Source organism: Electrophorus electricus, chromosome 16 (genome assembly GCF_013358815.1).
Source record: "Electrophorus electricus isolate fEleEle1 chromosome 16, fEleEle1.pri, whole genome shotgun sequence".
Lineage (NCBI taxonomy): Eukaryota > Metazoa > Chordata > Actinopteri > Gymnotiformes > Gymnotidae > Electrophorus > Electrophorus electricus.
The window spans coordinates 4,949,820-4,975,269 of record NC_049550.1 but is presented as its reverse complement, the minus strand read 5'-3'; the positions used below and the strand labels follow the sequence as shown (position 1 = coordinate 4,975,269).

The 25,450-nt window shown below is 54.6% G+C and overlaps 4 non-coding genes and 1 pseudogene across 4 annotated transcripts; all 5 read right to left on the bottom strand.

Annotated features, from left to right (window-relative positions):
- Nucleotides 1–5,075: 5,075 nt before the first annotated feature.
- LOC118242801 lies at nucleotides 5,076–5,191 on the bottom strand. Its single transcript, XR_004777047.1, has one exon. It is a non-coding gene; the product is annotated as a U5 spliceosomal RNA (small nuclear RNA).
- Nucleotides 5,192–5,602: 411 nt separating this feature from the next.
- On the bottom strand, nucleotides 5,603–5,794 carry LOC118242791. Its single transcript, XR_004777042.1, has one exon. It is a non-coding gene; the product is annotated as a U2 spliceosomal RNA (small nuclear RNA).
- Nucleotides 5,795–18,953: 13,159 nt separating this feature from the next.
- On the bottom strand, nucleotides 18,954–19,103 carry LOC118242792 (annotated as a pseudogene).
- Nucleotides 19,104–19,317: 214 nt separating this feature from the next.
- LOC118242800 lies at nucleotides 19,318–19,433 on the bottom strand. The gene has a single exon (XR_004777046.1). It is a non-coding gene; the product is annotated as a U5 spliceosomal RNA (small nuclear RNA).
- Nucleotides 19,434–19,844: 411 nt separating this feature from the next.
- LOC118242790 lies at nucleotides 19,845–20,044 on the bottom strand. Its single transcript, XR_004777041.1, has one exon. It is a non-coding gene; the product is annotated as a U2 spliceosomal RNA (small nuclear RNA).
- Between the last annotated feature and the right edge of the window lie 5,406 nt (nucleotides 20,045–25,450).

The window sequence follows — 25,450 nt, the reverse complement described above, 5'->3', positions numbered from 1 at the left end:
GGGACGATGCCATACACTGGAATACAGCTGCTCTCTTTTCTGCGTTTCGCAGTCCTCTGACATTCGTTGTTAAAATAGTAAAATCTGCCATAATAAAAGAAGAGAGAAAGAGTCGGCTCGTTAAAACAGTAAAAAATCCCTAAGAATCTAAAACCGAGGAGTCCCCCCCCTCCACTTTATCTCCAATATCCCCAATATAGGGAGTCTCGTTCGGAGACCCCTCCCTGCCGCCATAATGCAAGGGTGGCGAAAGTGTGTTCTCGTCCGGGCCACCCGGCTTGGCAAGCAGGGAGGGGTCTGTGGGTCGGAGGGACTCCTCAACAGGCGCCGTCGTTAAGGGGCAGCCCGCCTTCATCCTTTTATCCTGTTCCTGCAAGGCCTGCTTCCTCTTTCTCTTGGCCTTGCCAAGAGGAGCAGGGGGTGCCCCCCTGGACCGAGGGGTCTGGCCCGGGGCCGGGTCCTCCTCCCCCGCCGATGATGATGGTGTCCCATGGGCAGCAGGGGGGGTAATGTTCTCCTCGATGTCTCCCGGGGGGGGATCTTCCTTATTTATCTCCAGTCCCTCCCCCCCGGGATTACTGGGCTTCGGGGCCGCACTCCCACCCCTTGCCAACACCGTGGCATAGGAGCGTGCCTGTCCGGGGCAGGAGCGCGCCAAATGTCCCTCCCCCCCGCAAGCCTTACACCGGCGGGGGTTCTTGCAGTCTTTTGCCTGATGGCCCGGCCCCAGGCAATTCCTACAGAAGTAGTCCTGACACCCCTCGGCCAGATGTCCGTATTGCTGGCACCCCCTGCAGAAGGCAGGCTGCCCCCTGAAGAACAGGTACCCCCGATTCCCCGCATACGTAAAATATGCGGGGGGGTACCTCTCCTGTCCCTCGCTGTTCCTTCCGAACTTCATAAAAAACTGGCGGCGCCCGTTCCATATCCCCAGCTCATCCCTTACCATCCTCTCGCTTGGGAGGACCTCCCCATACATTGACAGAAATCTCCGGACCTCGGCCGCCGAAACGTGGGGGTTGAAAAAGTGTATGGTGACCATCCGCCGGTCACCGTCCCACAAGGGCTCAAGAACAAAGTTCTTCCCGACCGGATGGCCACCCATCCCATCCCCCAGCTCCAGGACCCTCCTATAGATGGCGTCACTCGCAAAAGTTACATCAAAAAACTTTTGGGCACCATTGCGCTGAGCGCATATGAGTGCCCCGGGGTTGAGCCCGAACCCACCGAACAGGACCTCCCGTATGAATAGGACCCGCTCCGTAAAGCAGGTCCCATCCTGCGGGTCCCTCCAGCGGAACCGGGCCGTATTGAGCAGGCCGCTGCCTGCCCTCAGGCCCGGCTCCGCCAGGGAGGCCCCGCCGGTGGTCGGGGTCTTGGCCGGGGCCTCAGCAGCCTGCGCCGTGCTGCGAGGAGCCATCCCTGCGTCGGCTGTGGCCATTTCTGGCCGGTCCTGGAGCCGAGGAAGCGCCTGGTCCCCCATGCCGGCAGCCTTTCTGGTCCTGGGAGGTCCTCCCTCTGCTGGCCGAGTTGAGTACGGCGTCCTCCTGTCGATGGGATGAGCTGGGGCTTAAAATAAAATTAAAAAACACCCTAAAATTCTAAAAATCAAATAAAACAATAAAAGAGGCCAAGGGATCACGTGCGGTAACGGAGGACAAGCCTCCCGAAACTGCACCTAAGATCACCCTTGGTCTCGCTAAAAGCTATAAAAAAGCCCAAGCGCAGCAATTCTCTCCAGCGTAAAATCCGTGTAAATCCGTCGTAAAATCAAACTGATAAGAACAGATTTTTTTTTTTTTTTTTTTTTCCTTTATTCAATCATCACATTTTTACAATCATATAACGTGCATCAACAAATAAGCACGCATACCAAACTTCATATCATATACATACATTCATATGCATCCATATAATACGAATTTAAATTACAACCTCAAACTATACATACAATAAACTTTAAAAATCCACACACCATATACCACACACATCGATATCACCATCAACAATAAAATCATCAATGCTAATATCAATAAAAATCACTTCCCGGCCTTTACATAGCGAGTAAAACGTGATTAAAAACTCTAAAACCTAAAAAAAAAAACCCTTAAAATTAGTACTACCGTCCCCCAGTCAGTTCGCCCCCCAGGTTAACGAGACCCCGTAATCCGATGTCCACATCCTTTACTGTGTCTTCCCCTCCTCATCTTCACTAGTGGACTCCTCGGATTCGGAAGTCTCCTCCTCCGGGGCACCCGCCGACTGGGGGGCTTTGGGCGCCGCCACCTCTGGGACATACTTCTCACACTTAGGATAGTGTCTCTCCCAATCCTTGGCCAGACACTCGGCCGAACAGTACGTTGCCTTTTTACATCTTGAACATATCTTAGTACTTTTATATCCACAATACGTACAAAATTCCGCGGGCCTACTTGGTTCCCGTACACCACTATCCTCCGAGGGGGCAGCCCTCCTCTCCTTGGCCTCTGGTCCAATATCTCCGGGGGTATCTGCACCGGCCCTTGTCCGCTTCCTAGTACTTGCATTATCACCTGCCGGGGCCATCTTCTTTCCCTGGGACTGCCCGGAACCATGCGACCCATTACCCGGTGGGGGAAGTGTGCGGTTGGGGGGCCGGTCTCCATCTTTCCGGTCCTCCTCCGCCGCCTCTTTCCGGTCCACACCTCCCCCCTCCGGTCCAACGTCCTTCGCTGGGGCCTTCCCGGGGCAGGCCGCCGGTTCGCCCCTCCTACTCCCAACCACCGCCGTCGCATACGTCCGCTCCTGGTTGGGGCAGGAGCGGGCCAAATGCCCCTCTGCCCGACAGATCCTACACCTCCGTGGGCCCTTACAATCCCGAGCCATATGTCCCGACTCCAAACAGTTCAGACACTGTAAGTCCGGGCAGTCCTCTGTCTTATGTCCATGGCCCCGGCAGCTCCGACAGAAGGCCGGTTGCTCCCTATAAAACAGATACCCCCGGTTAGAACCCAAAGTAAAAAAGGCTGGGGGGTGCACCAACCCCCCGTCCCCATCCTCTTTAAAAGACACCATAAACTGGCGGCGCCCATTCCATATGCCCAGCTCATCCCGGACATATCGCTCCCCTGGATGCACCTCACCATATCCCTGGAGAAACCTGCGGATATGATCCGTGGGCACATGCGGGTTGAACATGTGGGTAGTGACCAGTCGCCTGGCCCCATCCCACAGAGGTTCAACCTCAAAATACCGGCCCACAGGGTGACTTTTCAGTTGCACCCTCTGCCCGAGAACCCGCCGATACACCCCCGTAGAGGAGAGCGTAACGTCGTAGAACCTCTGGGGCCCGTTGCGCTGGGCACAGATGAGGTCCCCTGGCGTCAGCCCCAGAACCCCGAAGAGGACCTCCCGGATAAAAGGAACCCGCTCCATAAAGGGGGGCTCCTCCTCCGGGTTCCTCCAGCGGAACCTGGCCGTATCGAGCAGGCTTCCACCGCCTACTCCCGAACCAGGCTCCGCCGAGGAGGTCCCCCAAGGGTCCGAGGCCTCCGCCGAGGCCCCACCGGCCTGCTCCGGACCCCGAGGTCCACCGGCCGCCATCCGCCCTCCTCCAGCCGAGTCCCGAACAGCGATCCTCCCAGGTCCTCCAGTCGTAGTTCCTCGGTCGTGGTGCTCCAGGGGAAACTCCGCCTCCTTCAGTCCGGGATGGGCTGGGCCTAAAAAACAAAGGATAAAACACGATTAAAATCACGTTTAAAACTCGCAACCCTTCGGCAATCAATTTCGTATCCGTTCCTAAGAACAGATTTTTTTTTTTTTTTTTTTTTAAAACAAGCCCCTGTTTCGCCTCCCTGTTCTAAAAATCCGTTTAATATGAAGTCCCCGTATAGGGGACGTATCAGATATTAAACTGATAAGAACAGATTTTTTTTTTCCTTTATTTCATTATCCAGGATTACAACAATCACGTGCATCAACAAATAAACACGTACAACAGTCATATATCATATACATACACAAGTACGTATACATCCATGTTGTAAGTTAAAATTCAAAACCTAAAAAATTTACACATTTTATAATACCCAATACACATCAACATCAACAATAAATTCATCAATGTTAATATAACTAAAAATCGCTCCTCGGCCTTTAACTAAAAATTATTCAGCGGGTTTCTCAGCGTGTTTACACCTGTCTAAGAACTATTTATAATTCTTAAAACAAGAACCCCCCTCCCATTTATCCCCCAGGCCCGCAAATTCGCGGAAACCCGTATTATCCAAGAAAACGTCCATACGTTTCCCGGGTTTCTGTACACTCCCTTCCCCATCCCCCACCAAATCAAAGTCCATGACCAGGGGGGCGGGAGACGGCAAACTTCCCGTGCTGTCAGCCCCGGGGGTAAAGGTCAGGGGGCCTTTGGGCGCCGTCTCACCCTTACCAGCCCTCTTCGCCTTCACTACTCGTAAATCCTCCCCGGGGATCCTCCAGCTGGTCCTCATCCTTTTCCGGACCACTGCCGGGGCCTTCACAATCTCTTGGGGCTGCCCAGTCTCCAATTGTCCATCTTGTCCCTGGAGTGCCTGATCCCGAGAGAGAGGCTCCTCAACCCTCTCCTCCTTCACGAGGTCAAGGATCTGCGCCTCAATCGCCTCTGGTTCCGCCTGCTCTCCAGTACTCGCCGTATCCACCTCATGATCCCGGGTTCCTCGGACCACAGCTGCCGCATAGGTCCTACCTCCCGGACAGGAGCGAGCCAGGTGTCCCTCACTCCGACATCGGCGACATCTCCTGGGGCCCCTGCAGTCCCTGGCCAGATGTCCCTTCTCCAGGCAATTTAGGCACTCCAGCTCTGGGCAGTCCTCCATCCTATGTCCATGGCCCCGGCAGCTCCGGCAGAAGACCGGCTGATCCCTGTAAAAGAGGTATCCCCGGTTACCATCGATGGCGAAGAGGGCTGGGGGGTGCACCAGCCCACCTTTACCGTCCTCCCTAAAGGACATCTGGTACTGGCGGCGCCCATTCCAGACACCCAGCTCGTCCCGGACCTTCCTCTCCCCTGGATGCACCGTACAACAGCAAATGGATGCAGCTCTGCAACAGCAAAGCTTTCAAAAAATCAATTGGACTCTTCGATATTCCTCTCCACGGAAATCTTTAGTAAAAGGCGAAAGATTTATGCGGGAATGAAGAGAAACCAGAGACATGGCCGCAAACGCCCGGGAACCCGACTACGTCTGACCAAAGCCTAGCGAGTTTGTTCGCGGTAGGAGGAGGCGGAGCCTGGAAGGCTAAGGCTATCTACGCTAGCTGGAGGCATCCGATGGAGGGAGGGGTGGTGCTGGTGGTGGAGCAGCAGCAGCAGCAGCAGCAGCAGCAGCCTAAAGGCGAGAGAGAGATAGAGAAAAACACACACACACACACACACACACACACACACACACACACACACACACACACACACACACACACTATTTGAAAAGAAAATGTGCACCAAAAAAAAAAAAAAAAAAAAAAAAAAAAAAAAAAAAAAAAAAAGGCGGGAAAACCGCAAAACCGCGGAAAGGGGTCCGTCCGTCCCGTTCTACTTGCGTTCTCTTTCTTTGACGCAGGATTAAGAAGGTGCACCGTTCCCGGAGGCACTGCAATACCAGGCCGATGCGTGGGGCGAACGGGGCAAGCCCCTGTTTCGCCTCCCTGTTCTAAAAATCCGTTTAATATGAAGTCCCCGTATAGGGGACGTATCAGATATTAAACTGATAAGAACAGATTTTTTTTTTTTTTTTTTTTTTTTTTTTTTTTAACCGTTTATTCACAATTCTCAACACATACATTACATCATCAATGAATAAACACACATACAATAATACTCATAAAAATAAACCAACTACAAATCATTCAAATAACTACTGATACTTCACAAACCATAACAATATCAGTGTCATTCCATAAAGTTCATTAAAAATCGCTTCTCGGCCCTTGACAACATAAGTCCAAAACGTGATTAAAAACCACTAAAACCTAAAACAATAAAACCTAAAAGTACAGCCCCCCTGCCAGCTCGTCCCCCAGGCTGACGAGGCCCCGCAACCCAGCGTCCACCTCTCCAGTATCCTCTGTCATTCCATCTCCGGTGGTTTCGCCCGTCGCGGTGGTCTCCGTGGTTGTCGTTGGGTCTGTAGTCTCACTAATAGATCCCAAGTAAATCACACTTGGTTTAGCCACTTTCCTGGGGGTACTCGCCGACAGGGGGACACAGGGGGCCGCCTCCTCAGTGGGGACCGCCCTCTTTCCCTTGGCTACTAGTCCGACATCACCGGGGGTACCCATACCAGCCCTCACCCTCTTCCTAGAAGTCACCAATGTCTCCGCCGAGGCCACACCACCGGGCAGCCCAGGCTTTCTGAATCCATCTCCTGAAGGGGGGGGCATACACTCAGAAGCCTTGTCTCGACCCTCCTTTTCTCCAGCTCTCACCTTCTCCGACTTAGGCTCCCCTACCGGTACACCTTTGTAGGAGGCCATAGGCACAGGTCCACCTCTTCCACTCCCGACCACTGCCGCAGCATAAGTCCTCTGTTGGCTGGGGCAGGAACGGGCCAAATGCCCCTCACCCCAACAGATCCTGCATCTCCTTGGACCCCTACAATCCCGGGCCATGTGTCCGGACTCCAAACAGTTCAGACACCTAAGATCTTTACAATCCTCCATCTTATGCCCGTGGCCTCGGCAACTCCGGCAAAAGGGCGGCTGGTCCCTGTAAAACAGGTACCCCCGGTTATCTCCAAGGAGAAAGTGGGCCGGGGGGTGCAACCACCCCCCATCCCCATTTTCCGTTAAAGTCATCATAAACTGGCGGCGCCCATTCCAAATGCCCAGCTCATCCCGGACATATCTCTCCCCTGGATGCACCTCACCATAGCCTTGAAGGAACCTGCGGATTTGATCCGTGGGCACATGTGGGTTGAACATGTGGGTGGTCACCAGTTTCCTGGCTCCATCCCACAGAGGTTCAACCTCAAACCACCGGCCCTCCGGGTGACTCCTCATTTGCACCCGCTGCTCGAGCACTCGCCGATACACCCTTGTCGAGGAGAAGGTGACATCAAAGAACCCCCGGGGCCCGTTGCGCTGAGCACAAATGAGATCCTCCGGCGTCAGCCCCAGAACCCCGAAGAGGACATCCCGGATAAACGGAACCCGATCCATAAAGGGGGGTCCGTCCTCCTGGTCCCTCCAGCGGAACCTGGCCGTATCGAGCAGGCTCCCTCCTCCTGCTCCCGAACCAGGCTCCGCCGAAGCAGTCCCCCAGGGGTCTGAGGCCTCCGCCGAGGTCCCATTGGCTCGCTCCGGTCCCCGAGGTCCTCCAGCCGCCATCCCTCTCCTCCAGCCGAGTCCCGAGCAGAGATCCTCCACAGGTCCTCCAGTCGTGGTTCCTCAATCGTGGTGCATCCAGGGGAAACTCCGCCTCCAAAAGTCCGGGTGGGCTGGGCCTAAAAACAAGAGAATAAAACACAATTAAAATCACGTTCTAAAACTCGCAACCTTTTAGCCATCAATTTCGCACCCGTTCGATAAGAACAGATTTTTTTTTTTTTTTCCGATTTATTTAATTTCAATAAATCATACAATCATAAAACATCAACAATAATAAAAATCCAGTACATTTACATAAAATTCAATGCCATAAAAGTCCAGGACATTAAAATACCACGACCCCCCGAGTACCAATTACCCGGGGGGCATATACATAAAAGTTCATGTAAAAAGTCCGTGGTAAAATGTCCATAAAAGATCGCTCCTCGGCCCGGCTGCGCCTGGGCAACCGAGTAAAACAACTAAAACTGTTAAAACGGCCGCTCAGTAAAAGACAGAAATAAGAACAGACCTAAGAGCTAAGCCACCATGGTAGAAATAAAACAATGTCCAAGTTAAAACGTATGCCTAATGTTAGTTAAAACAGGGTAAAACACACAACAGTAAAAACCCACACTAAAACAATAAGTGCTAAAACAATGTTAATTTTGTTAGTTAAGTGCTTTTTCGTAATAAAAACCAAACAAAAACACACACTTATTAGTTAAAACAGACATACAATTCTATCTAAAACAAAGTTTTAATCTATCTAAGCTACCATGGTGGCTAAAAACCAATAAAACACGGTGGTCCGTTGGGACCACCGGATGGAGCAGAGTCTCAGCTAAATATAAAAACCGTTTGAAACTAAAACCCTATGTAGACGCCGGGGGGCCTACAGCTCGAAGAGGCCCTTCCACCTCTCCTTCGCCGCGTGGTAGCCCCACCGGATGACGTCATGCTCCATCCTAAATCTTAAATCACCACGTACCTTTTGTATCAACCCCCAGGTATCCAGGCGCGTCCCTTTTCGGATGAGGCTGGTCCTCGCATTCCAAAGATGTTTCTTGGTGATGCTCACCAGCTCCCACATCCGGGGCGCGAAGGATGGCCTGGTATCCTGGGGCCACCCCCATGTGACCTTATTATAGGTCAACTGAAACTGCGGGTCTAATGTCCTGCACAGGTCGGCTACTTTACCCCAGACATCCCGCGCATACCCACAGTCCCAAAACACATGCCGAAGAGTTTCCTCCTCGGCACAGTTGGGCCTTGGGCAGCGAGGGTGCCTGGTGAGCCCGTGCCTGTACAGGACATCCCTGACTGGCAACTTCCCATGTATGCAGCGCCAATTCAGGTCCTGCAGCCGGTTGTCTAGACCTTTGGGCTGTACTCTGGACCATGTGTCCTCCTCCAGGCCCACAACTGCGCGAGTCCCCCGTGCCTCAAGCACAGTCTTGTACAGTAACCTGTGCTTGGCAAGGGACTCGGGCCGCAGACCCGCCGGAAGCGACTTGCTCCACCGTACCATATGGTCAAAGTGCTCCGGCAGCGTCTCAGCCTTGGGGCCGGAGTTAGACCACGTGCGCACAACCTTACGTAATGGCCAGGACAGCCACAACCGAATAAAATACTGATGGGGGTGCTCGAGGGGAGCAGCTAACCGTGCACAGAGCTGTGCAAAGAACAGGCAGTCCAACTTGAGAGGGAAGTCAGGGACATCCCTCCCACCCTTGTCCTTTCCCAGGTACATAACTTCCCTCCTCACATACTCATACTTGCCCCCCCAGACGAGATTAAAAACGTCCTTTGTCAAGCCCCGCCGCATCGAGCGGGGCATTGGGTATACATGAGCCAAGTAGAGCAGTGAGGGAAGCACATCGGCCTTCAATGCTAGTACCTTCCCTAGGAAGGACAGGGACCTGGACTTCCACAGCCCCAACTTTTTCCGGGCAAGAGCTAATCGCTCTGCCCAGTTTACCCGGGCAGCCCCTTCAGAAGTGAAGTGGACCCCCAATATCTTCAGGGGTCCATCGCTGAGGGCAAGCCCACCAGCGATGTCCCTCCTGTGCCTCCAGCAGCCGAAGTACTTGGCGACCGACTTGCCGAGGTTTAATGCGGCACCGGAAGCTTCTCCGAACGACCGCACCATGTCCAAGGCGTGCCTGAGCGACTGGTCCGAGCACACGAACAACGTAGTGTCGTCCGCGTACTGGGCCAGCTTTACCACAGCACCTCCGCCCCCCGGGAGGGGAAGACCGTCTATTTCCGGGTGGGCCCTTATGGCGGCCGCAAGCGGCTCTATATAGAGCGCGTAGAGCAGGGGAGAAAGAGGACACCCCTGTCTCACTCCACTCACTTGCGGGACCAGTTCGCTGAGGTGACCGTTGATGGAGACACGGCTTCCCACCCCAGCGTACAACGTCTGGAACCACCTCATGAAAAAGGGCCCAAACCCTAGCTTAATCAACACCCTCTCCAGGAAGCGGTGGTCCACCCGGTCGAACGCCTTCTCCTGGTCTAAGCTCACCAGCGCCAGAGGGACATTTCTGTCCTCTACCCAGGAGATGGCATCCCTGATCAAATGGAGGTTCCAGGTAGCCGATCTCCCTGGGACCCCGCAGGTCTGGTCGCCGTGAACCAAGAGTGACATGGCTTTTTTCAGTCGTTCGGTCAGGGCCTTTGCGAAGATTTTTACGTCTACGCAAAGCATGGTCAGGGGCCTCCAATTAGCGAGATCCGTAGGATCGCCCTTCTTATACAATAAGGAGAGTGCCCCGGACCGCATGCTCTCAGTGAGCAAACCCTGCCGGTGCACGTCCTCGGCTACCTCCACGATCTCCGGCCCTAGGACATCCCAGAATGTGGAGTAAAACTCCACAGGGAGTCCATCCAGGCCAGGGACCTTACGCCGGTTCATTTTGCCAAGTACCCCCGTTAACTCTGCCAGAGTAAAGGGGGCCTCTAAGCTGTCCCGGGCGGTGCTCGGAAGGCAAACCTTAAGATGTTTTATAAACTGCTCCCCTACTTCAAAGTTAGTGGTCCTTTTGTTAAAAAGTTTATTATAAAATTCTTTTGCAACCTCCATCATCCGGGCCGGGTCCGAACAGGTGTGGCCTTCCGAGTCTCTGAGCGATGTAAAACATCGCTCTTCACGAGCCTGCCGGACCCTTTGAAAAAACGACGCGGTGCAGCGCTCATCCTCCTCTGCCTGCTGCATCCTGGCATGAAACAGGAGGGCTGCCGCGGACCTCTCGTGCAGAACCCTGAGTTCGTCTTTAAGGGCCTGCACTCTAACGAGGTCCAGCTCCCCTCCGTTATTCCGAGCAACGTATTCTCTTTTTAATTGCCTCTCCACATCCCGGACTCGACCCAGCCTTTCGGCCTTGCGCCGGCGGCAGTAGTGGGTTATCAGAGCACGGGTCCACTCTTTCACGTGCTCCCACCATGCCGCGGGAGAGGCATAACCATCCTTACAGCCTCGCCAGGCTGCAAAGTGGTCTCGGAACAGAGATAGGAACTCTGCTTCCTCCAAGACCTGCACGTTAAGCTTCCAATAACCCCTGCCCACTGCAGGCGCGTTAATGGAAGCACTGGCCTCTAACACCAAATGGTCAGAGTACCAGCGTGGGGTCAAGGAGGCTGTCTTAAAAGTCACGGAGGGTGACGCCAAGATATAATCTAAACGGCTTGTTGCCCCTCGACTGTTATGCCAGGTATGGCCCGGATCTCTGGGGTTGCACTTTTTAAAAGCGTCAGAGAGACTGAAATCGCTCAGCAGCTTTTGAAAATGCTTCCGGCTGACATCCGCTCTCCCTTCCAAGAAGACATTAAAATCACCTGCCAAAAAAAGGTGTCTATGTGTGACACAGGACGGGACCAGTGCGTCAAAAAATGCAATTCGGGACGAGGCCTCTACCGGAGCGTAGGCACAAAGTACCCGAAGGTGTTGGCCTCTCCAGGTGGCGTCCACCCCCATCGCCCTTCCCGGCACGATGTCAAAGGCGCTCACCTTCTCGAAAGTGGGGTCTCCCAACAGGATCCCCACCCCCGAAGAGCGGACGCCACCCACGCTCCAGTAGGCTTTACCTTTTTTCCATTGATGAGCGAACATAGCCTCGTCCCTCCGATCCCTCAGGTGAACCTCTTGCAAACAACAGATTGCTGAAGGGGACGATGCCAAACACTGGAACACTGCTGCTCTCTTTTCCGCGTTTTGCAGTCCTCTGACATTAGTTGTTAAAATAATAAGATCTGCCATATTAAGAAGAAAGAAAGAGTCGGCTCGTTAAAACAGTAAAAATCCCTAAGACTCTAAAAACGAGGAGTCCCCCCCCTCCACTTTATCCCCAACATCCCCAATATAGGGAGTCTCGTTCGGAGGCCCCTCCCTGCCGCCATAATGCAAGGGTGGCGAAAGCGTATTCTCATCCGGGCCACCCGGCTTGGCAAGCAGGGAGGGGTCTGTGGGCCGGGGGGACCCCTCAACGGGCGCCGCCGTTAAGGGGGGGCCCGCCTTCATCCTCTTATCCTGCTCCTGCAAGGCTTGCTTCCTCTTCCTCTTGGCCTTGCCAAGAGGAGCAGGGGGTGCCCCCTTTGACCGAGGGGTTTGGCCCGGGGCCGGGTCTTCCTCCCCCGCCGATGAGGATGATGACGACGATGATGTTAGTGCTGTCCCTAGGGTAGCAGGGGGGGTACTGTTCTCCTCCATGCCTCCCGGGGGGGGAGCTTCCTTATTCATCGCCAGTCCCTCCCCCCCGGGATTGCTGGGCTGTAAGGCCGCACTCCCGCCCCCTGCCAACACCGTGGCGTAGGATCGCACCCGTTTGGGGCAGGAGTGCGACATATGTCCCTCCCCCCTGCAATCCCTACACCGGCGGGGGTTCTTGCAGTCTTTTGCCTGGTGCCCCGGCCCCAGGCAATTCCTGCATTCACAGTCCTGACACCCCTCGGCCAGGTGTCCGTATTGCTGGCACCCCCTGCAGAAGGCAGGCTGCCCCCTGAAGAACAGGTACCCCCGATTCCCCGCATACGTAAAATATGCGGGGGGGTACCTCTCCTGTCCCTCGCTGTTCCTTCCGAACTTCATAAGAAACTGGCGGCGCCCGTTCCATATCCCCAGCTCATCCCTCACCATCCTCTCGCTTGGGAGGACCTCCCCATACATAGACAAAAACCTGCGGACTTCGGCCGCCGAAACGTGGGGGTTAAAGAAATGGATGGTGACCATCCGCCGGTCACCGTCCCACAAGGGCTCAAGGACAAAGTCCTTCCCGACCGGATGGCCACCCATCCCATCCCCCAGCTCCAGGACCCTCCGGTAGATGGCATCACTCGCAAACGTTACATCAAAGTATTTCTGGGCACCATTGCGCTGAGCGCAAATGAGTGCCCCGGGATCGAGCCCGAAACCGCCGAACAGGACCTCCCGTATGAAGAGGACCCGCTCCGTAAAGCAGGTCCCATCCTGCGGGTCCCTCCAGCGGAACCGGGCCGTATTGAGCAGGCCACTGCCTGCCCTCAGGCCCGGCTCCGCCAGGGAGGCCCTGCCGGCGGCCGGGGTCTTAGCCGGGGCCTCAGCAGCCTGCGCCGTGCTGCGAGGAGCCATCCCTACCTCCGCCGTGGCCATCCCTGGCCGGTCCTGGAGCCGAGGAGGTGCCTGGTCCCCCACGCCGGCAGCCTCTTTCGTCCTGGGAGGTCCTCCCCCTGCTGGCCGGTTTGAGTACGGCGTCCTCCTGTCGATGGGATGAGCTGGGGCTTAAAATAAAATTAAAAAACACCCTAAAATTCTAAAAATGAAATAAAACAATAAAAGAGGCCAAGGGATCACATGCGGTAACGGAGGACAAGCCTCCCGAAACTGCACCTAAAATCACCCTTGGTCTCGCTAAAAGCTATAAAAAAGCCCAAGCGCAGCAATTCTCTCCAGCATAAAATCCGTGTAAATCCGTCGTAAAATCCAATCGATAAGAACAGATTTTTTTTTTTTTTTTCGATTTATTTAATTCCATAAATCACATTACAATAATAAAACATCAATAATAATAAAATTCAGTACATATACATAAAATCCAATATATAAAAGTCTAGGACATAAACTACCACAACCCCCCGTGTACCAATTACACGGGGGGCATATACATAAAAGTCCATATAAAATGTTCGTGGTAAAATGTCCTTAAAAGATCGCTCCTCGGCCCGGCTGCGCCTGGGCAACCGAGTAAAACAACTAAAACTGTTAAAACGGCCGCTCAATAAAAGACAGAGATAAAAATAAAAACAGAGCTAAGAACTAAGAACCACCATGGTAGAAATAAAACAATGTCTAAGTTAAAACGTATACCTAATGTTAGTTAAAACAGGTTGAAAATACACACACAATAAAAAACCACACTAAAACAATAAGTGCTAAAACAATGTTAGTGTTGTTAATCAAGTGCTTTAAAATACAACAAACACACACTTATTAGTTAAAACAAGGTATACAATTCTATCTAAAACAAAGCTTTAATCTGTCTAATCTACCATGGTGGCTAAAAACCAATAAAACACGGTGGTCCGTTGGGACCACCGGATGGAGCAGAGTCTCAGCTAAATATAAAACCGTTTGAAACTAAAACCCTATATAGACGCCGGGGGGCCTACAGCTCGAAGAGGCCCTTCCACCTCTCCTTCGCCGCGTGGTAGCCCCACCGGATGACGTCATGCTCCATCCTGAATCTCAAATCACCACGTACCTTTTGTATCAACCCCCAGGTATCCAGGCGCGTCCCTTTTCGGATGAGGCTGGTCCTCGCATTCCAAAGATGTTTTTTGGTGATGCTCACCAGCTCCCACATCCGGGGCGCGAAGGATGGCCTGGTATCCTGGGGCCACCCCCATGTGACCTTATTATAGGTCAACTGAAACTGCGGGTCTAATGTCCTGCACAGGTCGGCTACTTTACCCCAGACATCCCGCGCATACCCACAGTCCCAAAACACATGCCGAAGAGTTTCCTCCTCGGCACAGTTGGGCCTTGGGCAGTGAGGGTGCCTGGTGAGCCCGTGCCTGTACAGGACATCCCTGACTGGCAACTTCCCATGTATGCAGCGCCAATTCAGGTCCTGCAGCCGGTTGTCTAGACCTTTGGGCTGTACTCTGGACCATGTGTCCTCCTCCAGGCCCACAACTGCGCGAGTCCCCCGTGCCTCAAGCACAGTCTTGTACAGTAACCTGTGCTTGGCAAGGGACTCGGGCCGCAGACCCGCCGGAAGCAACTTGCTCCACCGTACCATATGGTCAAAGTGCTCCGGCAGCGTCTCAGCCTTGGGGCCGGAGTTAGACCACGTGCGCACAACCTTACGTAATGGCCAGGACAGCCACAACCGAATAAAATACTGATGGGGGTGCTCGAGGGGAGCAGCTAACCGTGCACAGAGCTGTGCAAAGAACAGGCAGTCCAACTTGAGAGGGAAGTCAGGGACATCCCTCCCACCCTTGTCCTTTCCCAGGTACATAACTTCCCTCCTCACATACTCATACTTGCCCCCCCAGACGAGATTAAAAACGTCCTTTGTCAAGCCCCGCCGCATCGAGCGGGGCATTGGGTATACATGAGCCAAGTAGAGCAGTGAGGGAAGCACATCGGCCTTCAATGCTAGTACCTTCCCTAGGAAGGACAGGGACCTGGACTTCCACAGCCCCAACTTTTTCCGGGCAAGAGCTAATCGCTCTGCCCAGTTTACCCGGGCAGCCCCTTCAGAAGTGAAGTGGACCCCCAATATCTTCAGGGGTCCATCGCTGAGGGCAAGCCCACCAGCGATGTCCCTCCTGTGCCTCCAGCAGCCGAAGTACTTGGCAACCGACTTGCCGAGGTTTAATGCGGCACCGGAAGCTTCTCCGAACGACCGCACCATGTCCAAGGCGTGCCTGAGCGACTGGTCCGAGCACACGAACAACGTAGTGTCGTCCGCGTACTGGGCCAGCTTTACCACAGCACCTCCGCCCCCCGGGAGGGGGAGACCGTCTATTTCCGGGTGGGCCCTTATGGCGGCCGCAAGCGGCTCTATATAGAGCGCGTAGAGCAGGGGAGAAAGAGGACACCCCTGTCTCACTCCACTCACTTGCGGGACCAGTTCGCTGAGGTGACCGTTGATGGAGACACGGCTTCCCACCCCAGCGTACAACGTCTGGAACCACCTCATGAAAAAGGGCCCAAACCCTAGCTTAATCAACACCCTCTCCAGGAAGCGGTGGTCCACCCGGTCGAACGCCTTCTCCTGGTCTAAGCTCACCAGCGCCAGAGGGACATTTCTGTCCTCTACCCAGGAGATGGCATCCCTGATCAAATGGAGGTTCCAGGTAGCCGATCTCCCTGGGACCCCGCAGGTCTGGTCGCCGTGAACCAAGAGTGACATGGCTTTTTTCAGTCGTTCGGTCAGGGCCTTTGCGAAGATTTTTACGTCTACGCAAAGCATGGTCAGGGGCCTCCAATTAGCGAGATCCGTAGGATCGCCCTTCTTATACAATAAGGAGAGTGCCCCGGACCGCATGCTCTCAGTGAGCAAACCCTGCCGGTGCACGTCCTCGGCTACCTCCACGATCTCCGGCCCTAGGACATCCCAGAATGTGGAGTAAAACTCCACAGGGAGTCCATCCAGGCCAGGGACCTTACGCCGGTTCATTTTGCCAAGTACCCCCGTTAACTCTGCCAGAGTAAAGGGGGCCTCTAAGCTGTCCCGGGCGGTGCTCGGAAGGCAAACCTTAAGATGTTTTATAAACTGCTCCCCTACTTCAAAGTTAGTGGTCCTTTTGTTAAAAAGTTTATTATAAAATTCTTTTGCAACCTCCATCATCCGGGCCGGGTCCGAACAGGTGTGGCCTTCCGAGTCTCTGAGCGATGTAAAACATCGCTCTTCACGAGCCTGCCGGACCCTTTGAAAAAACGACGCGGTGCAGCGCTCATCCTCCTCTGCCTGCTGCATCCTGGCATGAAACAGGAGGGCTGCCGCGGACCTCTCGTGCAGAACCCTGAGTTCGTCTTTAAGGGCCTGCACTCTAACGAGGTCCAGCTCCCCTCCGTTATTCCGAGCAACGTATTCTCTTTTTAATTGCCTCTCCACATCCCGGACTCGACCCAGCCTTTCGGCCTTGCGCCGGCGGCAGTAGTGGGTTATCAGAGCACGGGTCCACTCTTTCACGTGCTCCCACCATGCCGCGGGAGAGGCATAACCATCCTTACAGCCTCGCCAGGCTGCAAAGTGGTCTCGGAACAGAGATAGGAACTCTGCTTCCTCCAAGACCTGCACGTTAAGCTTCCAATAACCCCTGCCCACTGCAGGCGCGTTAATGGAAGCACTGGCCTCTAACACCAAATGGTCAGAGTACCAGCGTGGGGTCAAGGAGGCTGTCTTAAAAGTCACGGAGGGTGACGCCAAGATATAATCTAAACGGCTTGTTGCCCCTCGACTGTTATGCCAGGTATGGCCCGGATCTCTGGGGTTGCACTTTTTAAAAGCGTCAGAGAGACTGAAATCGCTCAGCAGCTTTTGAAAATGCTTCCGGCTGACATCCGCTCTCCCTTCCAAGAAGACATTAAAATCACCTGCCAAAAAAAGGTGTCTATGTGTGACACAGGACGGGACCAGTGCGTCAAAAAATGCAATTCGGGACGAGGCCTCTACCGGAGCGTAGGCACAAAGTACCCGAAGGTGTTGGCCTCTCCAGGTGGCGTCCACCCCCATCGCCCTTCCCGGCACGATGTCAAAGGCGCTCACCTTCTCGAAAGTGGGGTCTCCCAACAGGATCCCCACCCCCGAAGAGCGGACGCCACCCACGCTCCAGTAGGCTTTACCTTTTTTCCATTGATGAGCGAACATAGCCTCGTCCCTCCGATCCCTCAGGTGAACCTCTTGCAAACAACAGATTGCTGAAGGGGACGATGCCAAACACTGGAACACTGCTGCTCTCTTTTCCGCGTTTTGCAGTCCTCTGACATTAGTTGTTAAAATAATAAGATCTGCCATATTAAGAAGAAAGAAAGAGTCGGCTCGTTAAAACAGTAAAAATCCCTAAGACTCTAAAAACGAGGAGTCCCCCCCCTCCACTTTATCCCCAACATCCCCAATATAGGGAGTCTCGTTCGGAGGCCCCTCCCTGCCGCCATAATGCAAGGGTGGCGAAAGCGTATTCTCATCCGGGCCACCCGGCTTGGCAAGCAGGGAGGGGTCTGTGGGCCGGGGGGACCCCTCAACGGGCGCCGCCGTTAAGGGGGGGCCCGCCTTCATCCTCTTATCCTGCTCCTGCAAGGCTTGCTTCCTCTTCCTCTTGGCCTTGCCAAGAGGAGCAGGGGGTGCCCCCTTTGACCGAGGGGTTTGGCCCGGGGCCGGGTCTTCCTCCCCCGCCGATGAGGATGATGACGACGATGATGTTAGTGCTGTCCCTAGGGTAGCAGGGGGGGTACTGTTCTCCTCCATGCCTCCCGGGGGGGGAGCTTCCTTATTCATCGCCAGTCCCTCCCCCCCGGGATTGCTGGGCTGTAAGGCCGCACTCCCGCCCCCTGCCAACACCGTGGCGTAGGATCGCACCCGTTTGGGGCAGGAGTGCGACATATGTCCCTCCCCCCTGCAATCCCTACACCGGCGGGGGTTCTTGCAGTCTTTTGCCTGGTGCCCCGGCCCCAGGCAATTCCTGCATTCACAGTCCTGACACCCCTCGGCCAGGTGTCCGTAGCGCTGGCACCCCCTGCAGAAGGCAGGCTGCCCCCTGAAGAATAGGTACCCCCGATTCCCAGCATATGTGAAATATGCGGGGGGGTACCTCTCCTGTCCCTCGCTGTTTCTTCCAAACTTCATGAGGAACTGACGGCGCCCGTTCCAGATCCCCAGCTCATCCCTCACCATTCTCTCGCTTGGGAGGACCTCCCCATACATCGTCAAAAACCTCCGGACCTCGGCCGCCGAAACGTGGGGGTTGAAAAAGTGGATGGTGACCATCCGCCGGTCGCCGTCCCACAAGGGCTCAAGAACAAAGTTCTTCCCGACCGGATGGCCACCCATCCCATCCCCCAGCTCCAGGACCCTCCTATAGATGGCGTCACTCGCAAAAGTCACGTCAAAAAACTTTTGGGCACCATTGCGCTGAGCGCAAATGAGTGCCCCGGGATCGAGCCCGAAACCGCCGAACAGGACCTCCCGTATGAAGAGGACCCGCTCCGTAAAGCAGGTCCCATCCTGCGGGTCCCTCCAGCGGAACCGGGCCGTATTGAGCAGGCCGCTGCCTGCCCTCAGGCCCGGCTCCGCCAGGGAGGCCCTGCCGGCGGTCGGGGTCTTGGCCGGGGCCTCAGCAGCCTGCGCCGTGCTGCGAGGAGCCATCCCTGCCTCGGCTGTGGCCATTTCTGGCCGGTCCTGGAGCCGAGGAAGCGCCTGGTCCCCCACGCTGGCAGCCTCTCTGGTCCTGGGAGGTCCTCCCTCTGCTGGCCGAATTGAGTACGGCGTCCTCCTGTCGATGGGATGAGCTGGGGCTTAAAATAAAATTAAAAAACACCCTAAAACTCTAAAAATTAAATAAAATAATAAAAGAGACCAAGGGATCACATGCGGAAACGGAGGACAAGCCTCCCGAGTCTGCACATAGGATCACCCTTGGTCTCGCTAAAAGCTATAAAAAAGCCCAAGCGCAGCAATTCTCTTCAGCGTAAAATCCGTGTAAATCCGTAGTAAAATCCAAACTGATAAGAACAGATACTACACTTGATCTTAGCCAAAAGGCCGAGAAGCGATAACCCGAAGAACGCGCCGGCCGGAGGACCGGCCCGACGGGCGCGGTGGGTTGCACCGTGGCGCGCGCGCGGGCAGACGAAAGTGTGCCCGAACCGACGGAAGGGACGGACCCCACCCACCAGGAGCTGCTCTGTGCTGTGCTGGGCTGTGCTGTGCTGGGCTGCTCTCTACTTCCACTCTCTCTCATTGAACTTTGACAACGTGTGTTGCGTGCAGCTCTGCAACAGCAAAGCTTTCAAAAAATCAATTGGACTCTTCGATATTCCTCTCCACGGAAATCTTTAGTAAAAGGCGAAAGATTTATGCGGGAATGAAGAGAAACCAGAGACATGGCCGCAAACGCCCGGGAACCCGACTACGTCTGACCAAAGCCTAGCGAGTTTGTTCGCGGTAGGAGGAGGCGGAGCCTGGAAGGCTAAGGCTATCTACGCTAGCTGGAGGCATCCGATGGAGGGAGGGGTGGTGCTGGTGGTGGAGCAGCAGCAGCAGCAGCAGCAGCAGCAGCAGCAGCCTAAAGGCGAGAGAGAGATAGAGAAAAACACACACACACACACACACACACACACACACACACACACACACACACACACACACAGTATTTGAAAAGAAAATGTGCACCAAAAAAAAAAAAAAAAAAAAAAAAAAAAAAAAAGAACAAAAAAGGCGGGAAAACCGCAAAACCGCGGAAAGGGGTCCGTCCGTCCCGTTCTACTTGCGTTCTCTTTCTTTGACGCAGGATTAAGAAGGTGCACCGTTCCCGGAGGCACTGCAATACCAGGCCGATGCGTGGGGCGAACGGGGCAAGCCCCTGTTTCGCCTCCCTGTTCTAAAAATCCGTTTAATATGAAGTCCCCGTATAGGGGACGTATCAGATATTAAACTGATAAGAACAGATTTTTTTTTTTTTTTTTTTTTCTCAGATTTATTTAATTTCAATAAATCATACAATCATAAAACATCAACAATAATAAAAATCCAGTACATTTACATAAAATTCAATGCCATAAAAGTCCAGGACATTAAAATACCACGACCCCCCGAGTACCAATTACCCGGGGGGCATATACATAAAAGTTCATGTAAAAAGTCCGTGGTAAAATGTCCATAAAAGATCGCTCCTCGGCCCGGCTGCGCCTGGGCAACCGAGTAAAACAACTAAAACTGTTAAAACGGCCGCTCAGTAAAAGACAGAAATAAGAACAGACCTAAGAGCTAAGCCACCATGGTAGAAATAAAACAATGTCCAAGTTAAAACGTATGCCTAATGTTAGTTAAAACAGGGTAAAAACACACAACAGTAAAAACCCAAACTAAAACAATAAGTGCTAAAACAATGTTAATTTTGTTAGTAAAGTGCTTTTTTTAAGAAAAACCAAACAAAAACACACACTTATTAGTTAAAACAGACATACAATTCTATCCAAAACAAAGTTTTAGTCTATCTAATCTACCATGGTGGTTAAGACAATAAAACATGGTGGTCCGTTGGGACCACCGGATGGAGCAGAGTCTCAGCTAAATCTAAAAACCCCTTGGAAACTAAAACCCTATGTAGACGCCGGGGGGCCTACAGCTCGAAGAGACCCTTCCACCTCTCCTTCGCCGCGTGGTAGCCCCACCGGATGACGTCATGCTCCATCCTGAATCTTAAATCACCACGTACCTTTTGTATCAACCCCCAGGTATCCAGGCGCGTCCCTTTTCGGATGAGGCTGGTCCTCGCATTCCAAAGATGTTTTTTGGTGATGCTCACCAGCTCCCACATCCGGGGCGCGAAGGATGGCCTGGTATCCTGGGGCCACCCCCATGTGACCTTATTATAGGTCAACTGAAACTGCGGGTCTAATGTCCTGCACAGGTCGGCTACTTTACCCCAGACATCCCGCGCATACCCACAGTCCCAAAACACATGCCGAAGAGTTTCCTCCTCGGCACAGTTGGGCCTTGGGCAGCGAGGGTGCCTGGTGAGCCCGTGCCTGTACAGGACATCCCTGACTGGCAACTTCCCATGTATGCAGCGCCAATTCAGGTCCTGCAGCCGGTTGTCTAGACCTTTGGGCTGTACTCTGGACCATGTGTCCTCCTCCAGGCCCACAACTGCGCGAGTCCCCCGTGCCTCAAGCACAGTCTTATACAGTAACCTGTGCTTGGCAAGGGACTCGGGCCGCAGACCCGCCGGAAGCGACTTGCTCCACCGTACCATATGGTCAAAGTGCTCCGGCAGCGTCTCAGCCTTGGGGCCGGAGTTAGACCACGTGCGCACAACCTTACGTAATGGCCAGGACAGCCACAACCGAATAAAATACTGATGGGGGTGCTCGAGGGGAGCAGCTAACCGGGCACAGAGCTGTGCAAAGAACAGGCAGTCCAACTTGAGAGGGAAGTCAGGGACATCCCTCCCACCCTTGTCCTTTCCCAGGTACATAACTTCCCTCCTCACATACTCATACTTGCCCCCCCCAGACGAGATTAAAAACGTCCTTTGTCAAGCCCCGCCGCATCGAGCGGGGCATTGGGTATACATGAGCCAAGTAGAGCAGTGAGGGAAGCACATCGGCCTTCAATGCTAGTACCTTCCCTAGGAAGGACAGGGACCTGGACTTCCACAGCCCCAACTTTTTCCGGGCAAGAGCTAATCGCTCTGCCCAGTTTACCCGGGCAGCCCCTTCAGAAGTGAAGTGGACCCCCAATATCTTCAGGGGTCCATCGCTGAGGGCAAGCCCACCAGCGATGTCCCTCCTGTGCCTCCAGCAGCCGAAGTACTTGGCAACCGACTTGCCGAGGTTTAATGCGGCACCGGAAGCTTCTCCGAACGACCGCACCATGTCCAAGGCGTGCCTGAGCGACTGGTCCGAGCACACGAACAACGTAGTGTCGTCCGCGTACTGGGCCAGCTTTACCACAGCACCTCCGCCCCCCGGGAGGGGGAGACCGTCTATTTCCGGGTGGGCCCTTATGGCGGCCGCAAGCGGCTCTATATAGAGCGCGTAGAGCAGGGGAGAAAGAGGACACCCCTGTCTCACTCCACTCACTTGCGGGACCAGTTCGCTGAGGTGACCGTTGATGGAGACACGGCTTCCCACCCCAGCGTACAACGTCTGGAACCACCTCATGAAAAAGGGCCCAAACCCTAGCTTAATCAACACCCTCTCCAGGAAGCGGTGGTCCACCCGGTCGAACGCCTTCTCCTGGTCTAAGCTCACCAGCGCCAGAGGGACATTTCTGTCCTCTACCCAGGAGATGGCATCCCTGATCAAATGGAGGTTCCAGGTAGCCGATCTCCCTGGGACCCCGCAGGTCTGGTCGCCGTGAACCAAGAGTGACATGGCTTTTTTCAGTCGTTCGGTCAGGGCCTTTGCGAAGATTTTTACGTCTACGCAAAGCATGGTCAGGGGCCTCCAATTAGCGAGATCCGTAGGATCGCCCTTCTTATACAATAAGGAGAGTGCCCCGGACCGCATGCTCTCAGTGAGCAAACCCTGCCGGTGCACGTCCTCGGCTACCTCCACGATCTCCGGCCCTAGGACATCCCAGAATGTGGAGTAAAACTCCACAGGGAGTCCATCCAGGCCAGGGACCTTACGCCGGTTCATTTTGCCAAGTACCCCCGTTAACTCTGCCAGAGTAAAGGGGGCCTCTAAGCTGTCCCGGGCGGTGCTCGGAAGGCAAACCTTAAGATGTTTTATAAACTGCTCCCCTACTTCAAAGTTAGTGGTCCTTTTGTTAAAAAGTTTATTATAAAATTCTTTTGCAACCTCCATCATCCGGGCCGGGTCCGAACAGGTGTGGCCTTCCGAGTCTCTGAGCGATGTAAAACATCGCTCTTCACGAGCCTGCCGGACCCTTTGAAAAAACGACGCGGTGCAGCGCTCATCCTCCTCTGCCTGCTGCATCCTGGCATGAAACAGGAGGGCTGCCGCGGACCTCTCGTGCAGAACCCTGAGTTCGTCTTTAAGGGCCTGCACTCTAACGAGGTCCAGCTCCCCTCCGTTATTCCGAGCAACGTATTCTCTTTTTAATTGCCTCTCCACATCCCGGACTCGACCCAGCCTTTCGGCCTTGCGCCGGCGGCAGTAGTGGGTTATCAGAGCACGGGTCCACTCTTTCACGTGCTCCCACCATGCCGCGGGAGAGGCATAACCATCCTTACAGCCTCGCCAGGCTGCAAAGTGGTCTCGGAACAGAGATAGGAACTCTGCTTCCTCCAAGACCTGCACGTTAAGCTTCCAATAACCCCTGCCCACTGCAGGCGCGTTAATGGAAGCACTGGCCTCTAACACCAAATGGTCAGAGTACCAGCGTGGGGTCAAGGAGGCTGTCTTAAAAGTCACGGAGGGTGACGCCAAGATATAATCTAAACGGCTTGTTGCCCCTCGACTGTTATGCCAGGTATGGCCCGGATCTCTGGGGTTGCACTTTTTAAAAGCGTCAGAGAGACTGAAATCGCTCAGCAGCTTTTGAAAATGCTTCCGGCTGACATCCGCTCTCCCTTCCAAGAAGACATTAAAATCACCTGCCAAAAAAAGGTGTCTATGTGTGACACAGGACGGGACCAGTGCGTCAAAAAATGCAATTCGGGACGAGGCCTCTACCGGAGCGTAGGCACAAAGTACCCGAAGGTGTTGGCCTCTCCAGGTGGCGTCCACCCCCATCGCCCTTCCCGGCACGATGTCAAAGGCGCTCACCTTCTCGAAAGTGGGGTCTCCCAACAGGATCCCCACCCCCGAAGAGCGGACGCCACCCACGCTCCAGTAGGCTTTACCTTTTTTCCATTGATGAGCGAACATAGCCTCGTCCCTCCGATCCCTCAGGTGAACCTCTTGCAAACAACAGATTGCTGAAGGGGACGATGCCAAACACTGGAACACTGCTGCTCTCTTTTCCGCGTTTTGCAGTCCTCTGACATTAGTTGTTAAAATAATAAGATCTGCCATATTAAGAAGAAAGAAAGAGTCGGCTCGTTAAAACAGTAAAAATCCCTAAGACTCTAAAAACGAGGAGTCCCCCCCCTCCACTTTATCCCCAACATCCCCAATATAGGGAGTCTCGTTCGGAGGCCCCTCCCTGCCGCCATAATGCAAGGGTGGCGAAAGCGTATTCTCATCCGGGCCACCCGGCTTGGCAAGCAGGGAGGGGTCTGTGGGCCGGGGGGACCCCTCAACGGGCGCCGCCGTTAAGGGGGGGCCCGCCTTCATCCTCTTATCCTGCTCCTGCAAGGCTTGCTTCCTCTTCCTCTTGGCCTTGCCAAGAGGAGCAGGGGGTGCCCCCTTTGACCGAGGGGTTTGGCCCGGGGCCGGGTCTTCCTCCCCCGCCGATGAGGATGATGACGACGATGATGTTAGTGCTGTCCCTAGGGTAGCAGGGGGGGTACTGTTCTCCTCCATGCCTCCCGGGGGGGGAGCTTCCTTATTCATCGCCAGTCCCTCCCCCCCGGGATTGCTGGGCTGTAAGGCCGCACTCCCGCCCCCTGCCAACACCGTGGCGTAGGATCGCACCCGTTTGGGGCAGGAGTGCGACATATGTCCCTCCCCCCTGCAATCCCTACACCGGCGGGGGTTCTTGCAGTCTTTTGCCTGGTGCCCCGGCCCCAGGCAATTCCTGCATTCACAGTCCTGACACCCCTCGGCCAGGTGTCCGTATTGCTGGCACCCCCTGCAGAAGGCAGGCTGCCCCCTGAAGAACAGGTACCCCCGATTCCCCGCATACGTAAAATATGCGGGGGGGTACCTCTCCTGTCCCTCGCTGTTCCTTCCGAACTTCATAAAAAACTGGCGGCGCCCGTTCCAGATCCCCAGCTCATCCCTCACCATCCTCTCGCTTGGGAGGACCTCCCCATACATGGACAAAAACCTGCGGACTTCGGCCGCCGAAACGTGGGGATTAAAAAAGTGGATGGTGACCATCCGCCGGTCACCGTCCCACAAGGGCTCAAGAACAAAGTTCTTCCCGACCGGATGGCCACCCATCCCATCCCCCAGCTCCAGGACCCTCCTATAGATGGCGTCACTCGCAAAAGTCACATCAAAGAACTTTTGGGCACCATTGCGCTGAGCGCATATGAGTGCCCCGGGGTTGAGCCCGAACCCGCCGAACAGGACCTCCCGTATGAAGAGGACCCGCTCCGTAAAGCAGGTCCCATCCTGCGGGTCCCTCCAGCGGAACCGGGCCGTATTGAGCAGGCCACTGCCTGCCCTCAGGCCCGGCTCCGCCAGGGAGGCCCTGCCGGCGGCCGGGGTCTTGGCCGGGGCCTCAGCAGCCTGCGCCGTGCTGCGAGGAGCCATCCCTACCTCCGCCGTGGCCATTCCTGGCCGGTCCTGGAGCCGAGGAGGTGCCTGGTCCCCCACGCC